General features: G+C 34.0%; 1 long non-coding RNA gene across 1 annotated transcript; it reads right to left on the reverse strand.

The window, feature by feature from the left end:
• Positions 1-6,310: 6,310 nt before the first annotated feature.
• LOC120139397 lies at positions 6,311-7,227 on the reverse strand. Its single transcript, XR_005517634.1, has 4 exons — positions 7,132-7,227; positions 6,882-7,031; positions 6,696-6,740; positions 6,311-6,462 (listed from the first exon to the last, which is right to left on the reverse strand). It is a non-coding gene; the product is annotated as an uncharacterized LOC120139397 (long non-coding RNA).
• Positions 7,228-8,555: the final 1,328 nt, after the last annotated feature.

Consider the following 8,555-nt stretch of genomic DNA (forward strand, 5'->3'; position numbering starts at 1 on the left):
GACAACCCCTTAGTATGCAGACATTATTAATTATCTAGTTACTAGAAAACTACCAAATGACTTGTCTAGAGCTCAAAAGGATAAAATCAAAAGTGACGTTAAATATTATGTTTGGGATGACCCTTATTTGTGGAAATATTATTCTGACCAAATCACTCGTAGATGTGTCTCTGAGCAAGAAATCCCCTCCATTTTAAAATTTTGTCACTCATCTGCATGTGGAGGACATTTTGGTCCCAAAAGGACAACTCGTAAGGTATTAGAATGTGGATTATTTTGGCCTACTTTGTTTCATGACTCATATATATTTTGTAAGGCCTATGAACAATGTCAAAGAGTTGGAAACCTAGGACATAGAGATCAAATGCCCTTAAACCCTATTCTTGTTTATGAGATATTTGATGTGTGGGGTATTGATTTCATGGGTCATTTTCCTCATTCTTATGGTAACGTTTACATTATACTTGCTATGGATTATGTTTCAAAGTGGGTAGAAGCTAAGGCTACCCAAACTGATGATGTTAAAGTTGTTGTAGATTTTGTCAAATCTCATATTTTTGTTAGGTTCGGTACACCAAAGGCCATAATAAGTGATTGTGTGACTCACTTTTGCAATAGAGTGATGAAAGCTTTATTCAAGAAATACCATGTTACTCAATGTGTATATACTGCTTATCATCCACAAACTATCGGGCAAGTTGAGGTATCCAATAGTGAAATCAGGTCCATAGTCGAGAAGATTGTCAACCTGAATAGGAAACATTGGAGTATGCGACTCGATGACGCACTATGGGTCTACCGCACGGCTTACAAGACCCTTATCGGTATGTCTCCTTATCGTTTGGTATATGGGAAGCCATGTCATCTTGCAGTAGAGCAAGAACACAGGGCGTATTAGGCCGTCAATCAATGCAATATGAAGATGGATGAGTTGGGTGTTCAAAGGAAATTAAAATTGCAAGAGCTAGAGGAAATTCGTAATGACGCTTATGAGAGCTTGAGAATCTACAAGGAAAAAACCAAAACCTTCCATGATCATATGATTTTTAGGAAAAATTTGTCTATTGGTCAGAAAGTTCTACTTTATCACTCTCGATTGAAATTATTTCTTGGTAAATTGCATTCTAGATGGGTCAGACCCTTTCTTGTTACTAATATTTTTCCTCATGGTGCAGTTGAAATACAAAGTTTGGATACAGGTAAAATATTTAAGGTCAATGGTCATGGTTTGAAACCTTTTTATTAAGGTTTTCAGGTACATACTATTGTTCAAACCATTTTGGAGTGTCCAACTTATGATTATTGAGGAGCTACAATGTCTAGCCAAAAACGTTAAAGAATGACGCTTTTGGGAGGCAACCCAATTTTTCCTTTTCAATTTTTTTCTTTCTTCTTATTTTTATTCTTGATTTTTCAGAGTATAATTAATATTGTTTTCTTCTCTAGGTCAGAAGATGATTTTTGTAACCTGTGGGCACACTTTACAAAAGTAGAATTAATCCTAAATTCTCTCACAATCCAGAAGATATTTTTTTAAAAGACGTGCCCACATATAAACTCAACAATACTTCTGGTTTAGGAAGTAAGATTCAAAAAAAATTATAAAAATATAAAAATCACTGTGCCCTATCTTTTACGTTCTCTATTTTCTCTGCTCTTTCACAAGAATAGCGCGCCACCAGCCATCCTCCCTGCTCCAATGCACTTCTCCGCCTAGTCCAAGAACCAGCCCAACAATGCGCGAACCTGTCGAGCTCTGCCCCATCCGCCAAGCCCCTTCCAACGCGCACAGTGAAGACCCCATCCAATGCATCACAAGCAACGAGCAGCTAACATGGGGAAAAGGCAGATCACCACCAAGCCAAAACCTCCCCCATAACGTAAAAGAGCAAGATTTGGCAAAGGAAAGCATATTCTTCCACCTTCTGAGACAGAGCTGAATGGGCATTTGTCATTCACAAAAAAAGACAAAGAAAGGTATCAAGAGATTTGTAGGCGACCCATCATTCTCTGTAAGTATATTCATTCTCATACAATGGAAGTCTTGGATATATTTACTGTTTTGTTTGAACGCATTGACAATATTGGGTGGCAAAATTACTTTCTCATTAAGTGCCCTGCCTTTATTGAATTAGTCAGAGAATTTTACACTACTTTTGAGTTTAATAAGACTGCTAATTTCACACTTCATAGCCCACAAGTAGTAAAGTTTAGATTAATAGGAAAAGAATTTAATCTCTCAATCACTTAATTCAACATTTCTTTTGGATTTATCTCTGAAGAATATGCTATGTCTGATGAATATTTGAGTAGTTCTTGTGATTTTAGTGAGGCCTTTGAACCAGTTAGATTGTATAACACTCTCTCCACTGCTGATCACTATGACCCAAGTAAATCGAAAGACACCAACCTCCTTGACCCTGTCTTGAAATACATTCATAGGTTTCTTGCATTTACTTTTTCGGGTAGGAAAGATTCTGATGATGTGTTGAAAAAAGTTGAGTTTTATTTTTTGTGGTGCACGCAAAACAAAATCAAAGTGAATCTTGGTTGTTGGTTAGCTTCACAATTTTCTAGTGTTCTCAAAACCAAGCATCCCTTGATTTTAGGTTCACTAATCACACACTTAGTTATTCATGAAAAATTGATTGATCTTCAGAATAATGATCTTCATATTGCTTGTAAGATGTTGCCCTTGGACTTATCTTGTTTAGAGAGGATGGGTTTAGTTGGACGCAAAGAGGGTATCTTCTATTTTTATCCTCCAAGCCCTGTTCTGACACGACTACAATGCAAGCTACTTTGCGCCAATGATAATGACGAGCTCAACACTTCTACCGACTTCCCATCTACATCCACCACATCATCTTAAGGACAATTTGGCAATCAGCTTGCAAGAATCTAATACCATATTGCCCGAATGGACATAAACATGACAACTTTCTTTGCCTACATGGGATTCACACCACCTTCACCCTTCAGCTCGTGAAAAATATCGTGGTTAATGCTCCACATTTTCAGGGAAGTTTTATACTCTTATTTTTAATGGTTTTTGAGCATCTATTTTTGATACATTGAGAACAATGTATGGATTAAGTGTAGGGAGAGTATTTCATATATGGTTTTGGTTTGAACAAATTTTTGCTTCAATTTTTGAAAAAAAACAAGTATGCTTTAGTTCTTGTTTGTGATTTTCCTCTTCGAAATTCCAGATTCTTTTGATGTTTGTCCTTACATTATTTGAATTGTTGTGAATTATCGAATTAAGTTGAAGCATAATAGGGGATTAGCTTGAGTAGTTGAATTCTTATTTGTTACACACTGGTGATTACTCTTGATGACTGATTGAATGAAAAATGTGTGGGATTTGATACATGTTTACCCTTTATGCGAGTTTTTAAGCCAATGAGCACTCATTTTACAACATGCTCCTTTTTCTTGATTGAGTGACTGCCATACATAATTGATTTTTCTAGAAGTTGCTTTGCTATGCATGTCGAAGATCACATTTTAGAATTAGATGCATCAAGAACGATAAGGGCATTTTAGGTGAAACCAGTTCAGCTTTCGTAAAAAGCCTACCCTAATTCTCATCCTTAGAAAGCCAATTTTGATCCTTAGCCTTTTTTGTTCGAAATTAACCATGGTACAAGCAAATATCAAATCCTTTTTGTTAATTTCCCTCTTTTGAACCTTGAATTAGAGGATTGTATGAGTTTCTTCACATGAAAATTAAAATTATCTTGTGAAGATCGGAAGATGTTGGAATAAAGTAAGTTGAGTTGAAATCTCTTTTATTTTTAAAAACAAATAAAAAAAGAAGCAAAATTGTGTAAAGAAAAGGAAGAAAGAGAGATTGTGCAATAAAAAAGGTTATGTGGCTGAAGAGAACATTTGAGATTGAGTTCCATGTGGATAAGTTTGTATGATTCCTTCGATAAAACAACTCAAATTCATTTCCTACCAAACCTCACCTAAGCCCCATTACACCCTGTTTAAGACCCTGAGGTTTTTTATGCATTCAATTCATTGATTAGTGGTGGGGATGTGATAAATTAGCAAGCTTATGGTAAAAGTCTTCCTATGTTTTGGCTTGAGAGTTTATTGACACCCTAAACACCTCGAGCGTATTGAGTGAATCCAATGTGAGGGTCTTAGATCCTACTGCATTTTGATTTCGAAAATATTGATGGAGTGATTATTCATGTGTGTTGGTTTATGACAATTTGTTCAACGAATTGCTCTTTCCTTCCTTGTGTCTAGATTTGAGTCTTTAAGGCATGACAATTTTGATTGTGGAAGGATGAGTAAAGGAAGAAGAAGGATTGATGTTGAGAAGAGTTATGAATTTGAACTATTGTATGTTTGATGACAAGCATTGGTTTAAGTGTGGGGGAATTTGATAAGTTGCATATTAGCCATATATTTTATGATATTTTCCTCATATTTGAATAACTAAAATTGCTTAAATCATGGGTTTGATTATATTTCGTATTTTGTGGATTATATTGAAGATTTGGATTAAACAAGTTCAAAATCTAATTATTAGCATGATTTTTACAAAATCCCAAATTAAAGAGGAAAAATTGGAATTCAAGAATTTGGAAAGACCAGAAGAGGTTTTCGCATAAGGTGTGGGCACGGCTTATTCATCCTGAGCTATCGTAGGAGAAGTCTGCAGTTAAGGCATGGGCACACCTTATCAGTCTGTATAACCATAAATTAGGGTTATGAATTTACAAGGGAAAAGGATTTTAATGACGGCTGAAAGACTATTGAATCATTCTTATCTTTAGAGAAGGATGAGGGTATCCAAAACCCTTTATTTTGGTGGGATTCACTTTTGGGAAACTTCCTAGAATATAGTAATCCTTATAAAAGGGGAGCTAGGGTTTTCATAAGAGGCAGTTTTTCTCTAGGATTATTTATAGATTTCATCTTTATTTTCTTTTAGTGTTCTTTCAATTACGAGTAGCTAAATACTTTTGTTCCAACTAAAGGATAATTGAAGTTTTGGTTCTTCAAGAATTGTGAGATCTAAATAATTTTCATTGTTCTTTTATTTCTTCACTATTTATATATCTTCTATATTTATTAAGAATTATTGTCTTGATTGATTGTTGCAAATGGCCCGTTGTTCAATTATCAGGTTGATAAATTGTCATTTAGAACTTTAAATTCGTAATTGTTTAAACGTTCTAATATTAGTGGTAAAGTAACATAGTTGATTTTTGATTATGTTATGAAGGTTTATAATCTAGTCTAAATGAATCGAGCTTGTGTATTTGTTTGATATAATTGGTGGTTTCTCTAATAGTTAATACTGTTGGTGGATTAAATCTTAAGTGCTTGTTTAGGGTTGTTCATTAACAAGGGAAATAATCAAAGAACTTCTCTTGTTTATCAAGAAACTAAAGAGAGATAGGTTGTTAGAGCTTGTTAATAACCATAACCAATTTAGTGAAAAATAAAAGATTTTATCATTGCATCTATGATCAATTCTCTGAATCAATTCTGAAATTATACCTTTAGTTGGATATTTACTTAATATTAATTTCTCTAAATTTTGGTTGATTATAATTGTTTTTTCTTTTGATTTTTCTCAATTTCAAAACCCATTTTCTTTGCTTTAATTTTCATTAAAATAAGTCTACTCAAATTTCTATGGATTCGACCTTGCTTATCGCTACTACAATTTATATTTCTAAAAGCAAGTATTATTATTTGTTGGATTCGACACCCACTATCGCAACTATTAGCCGCGTCAATGAAGAAAAAATTCCACAAAAGATCGAGATCTATAGCGGCGTTGTGGGTACAGATGCCACTAATTGTCATGATATATAGCGACGTTTGTTTCTAAAACGTCGCGAATTATCTTGTCTCTAGTGGTTTTTTTTCTCCAAACGCCGCTATAGGTTATAATCTATAGTGGCTTTTTTTTATACCAAAAACGCCGCTATTGAATATGCATATAGTGGCATATTTTACAAACGCCGCTAAGATTATCTGGTTTGGCATATATTATTTTCTACTCTTTATTACCAAAATTTAATATCATGTAACATTATCCAATAACAAGAAACTTGAAATTTAATTACGACACGAATTAAATGAATTACTTAACAACAAAAATAAATCAAAGTTTATAAACACCAAAGTGAAATGTAATATAGTTATTCTCCATGAATACTGATAATATGATATATTTTGAGGTTTTTAGGGTGTTTCATAGCTATGTTACTAGAAACATCATGTTCCAAAACCAACAAGATGGACATTACAATGAAAGATGGACATTACAATGAGAATTCATACGCTTAAGATGTCTTTCTCCTTCAAGCTTTCAATGGTATCCATCAGATTCACATCTTAAGGAATGAACCTCATACCGAAACTCTTTGTTTTCTCTTGGGATATTTGAAAAATATGCTCAATCGGCTTGTCCTGATCTCTCCAGCTCTAATAAATTGAAGAAGACATGAATTTTATCAATAATATTATGTCTATCTAGTGATCTATTCATCTATGTTACTCTGTCGTGAAGCCTCAATTATTGATGAGTAATATTATGTCTATCTTAATTTTAACTAATCACGAGGTATTAAAACAAACACGATAAACATTAGTTTAAGATCATATCAAGTATTAACTTTTCCTAAAACAGACCAGCTTATAAACTACCAGATATTTACCTGTTCAATTACACCTGCTTCCGGACTACTCACATCAATTGTCACCTATTTGTATCATATAAGGGGAAAAAGTCTTACTTATTCAGAATAAGATGAAAAATATTATCTGCAGCTAATGCAGACTGAGTAATGGACAAAACTATAGATGTGGATGCTTAGAAGGAATGTCACCTAGCTAATGAGTACCTTATTGGTCCTATTTGTGCAATTGGTTCATCCACTTCTACACGGTCACTGGTTTCTGATCCCCCATGAACAAAATACGCTTCAAAAAGTTAGATAGAGTGCCATCGGTGATGAATTCCCCCATGAACGGAACAACAGCATCAAGTTCACCTTCATAGCCAAGCAGGGGCATTTGAGTTTAGGATCAGAACATAAACTGAATTTCGAAAATAAGAAAATAAAATCACAAAGAATCACGAGAATGTGTTACCAGTATTGGTCGAAAATGACCTAGTGTGGACAAATATTGGAGGAGATCTTTGAACAAATGAAATAACTTGCATGTAAATAATATCCTTGAAATATGTTACGTTCTCTGCAACCATTTTGATGTCAAGACCCAAACTTCAGTAAATATAAGAATCAAGGGACACACTAGCCTTGTAACCCCCTAGACCCGGCCTATACGTTTCGACTAAGTCTAGTGGATCACATTATGATTATTAAAGACATTTTTCGAAACCGTTATTCCATCAATATAAAATCACATTATAAATAACATGAAATTATAAACAAATCATACTATCAAAACCTAACTTGTAAATATAATACCAATAAGTAATAAATTAATTTAAAACATATCTTAAAAATCAAATCACGATAAACCGAATAGTAATAGTAAAAATGTCATCATATTAAAATCCCATACTTTAAAATAAGGTCCATGTCAACAAAATAAAGTCAACTTGCAAGGTAAAAACGTTACAATCAGATATACTTCAAGAGATATGTTGATCCTCCAAGTGCTCAATCCAGGGTATCTAACCAACAGTATCTGAAAGGGAAAAAAACATTTTCGAAAAGTGAGCTAGGCTCAGTGTGTCCCAATATTACCATAAAATCACTATAGGTACACTAAACATATCATAGTCCAAAAAGTCTCATAAAATTATACTGCAGTAAATCTCTTTAAAAAAGCGTTACCCTAAGGGAACATCTTAGGGCCTGAGAGCCTACCCAAGATAGATTTCGGGGCCGTGAGGCCTACCTAAGAGCACATCTTAGGGCCGCAGGGCCTACCCGAGAATGATCTCAGGGCCGCAGAGCCTACCTAAGAGTCACATTAGGTTTGTAAAATTTTCCAGCTTGATCAGAGCTGTAATTTATAAATTCGTATTCCAAAAATTCAATTGCACCGTGTTATAAATTCCATAAATCCATAAACATGGTAATCATATACCATTTCAAAACAAATATCAGATAACAGTCATAATCCATAAATCATCACATTAAATCGGTGCATCAACAATACGGTAACCAAAGAATTCAGTGTACCACATATTAAAACAAATAAAACAGTTCAGTAATAAATAGGGAACACACCTCGATAATATGTTCAAATCGTGGATCTACTGATTGCTGGTTTCACCACGCTCTGCTACAGTTTTCGAACCTAATTTATAATATCACTATATTACTAATGGGTAACATAAATAAATCTCTAAAATCATAAAATTTACGAGTCTTACGAGTGAATACTGGTATACGTGGTTTAACTGATCTAGAAGAGTTGGGTCGAGCTATCGAACGATCCGGAGAGTCTATTGTACCTTCAAACAATAATAATTAATCAGCCCCAAATCTTACTTAATTGTTCAAAGCTAGAATTCTTAAGTATATAAGCATTTTTCGGGT

This window comes from Hibiscus syriacus, unplaced genomic scaffold (assembly GCF_006381635.1).
Source record: "Hibiscus syriacus cultivar Baekdansim isolate YM2019G1 unplaced genomic scaffold, ASM638163v2 tig00002237_pilon, whole genome shotgun sequence".
Lineage (NCBI taxonomy): Eukaryota > Viridiplantae > Streptophyta > Magnoliopsida > Malvales > Malvaceae > Hibiscus > Hibiscus syriacus.